The sequence below is a fragment of the Penaeus monodon genome, chromosome 15, assembly GCF_015228065.2.
Source record: "Penaeus monodon isolate SGIC_2016 chromosome 15, NSTDA_Pmon_1, whole genome shotgun sequence".
Taxonomy (NCBI): domain Eukaryota; kingdom Metazoa; phylum Arthropoda; class Malacostraca; order Decapoda; family Penaeidae; genus Penaeus; species Penaeus monodon.
Window position 1 is genome coordinate 25374446 of NC_051400.1, and position 243 is coordinate 25374688.

General features: G+C 35.4%; 1 protein-coding gene across 1 annotated transcript in view; it reads right to left on the bottom strand.

The window, feature by feature from the left end:
• The window catches only part of LOC119582271, a 21393-nt gene that overhangs the window by 16972 nt on the left and 4178 nt on the right, over positions 1-243 (bottom strand). The window lies entirely within an intron of this gene.

A 243-nucleotide genomic window follows, 5' to 3' on the forward strand; every position in this document is an offset into this window, starting at 1 on the left:
AAACAATTTAATCAAATATAACATAAAATTTTAAATTACTGTAATTTTTATACATATCCAAAAACGTATTATCGTAAATGGAGATCTTCGGTTATGCTTTTACCCTTTTTCCCTGACACCTATCTCCCCCTTTTAGAAAAGGGCCCGATATCGTTGCTGTGCTTTTTTGCGACGGAACGGGGCTGTCAGAAACCAGTTCTTATCGAAATCGGTATTCACGTAAAGAAAAAATTTCCGACAGAG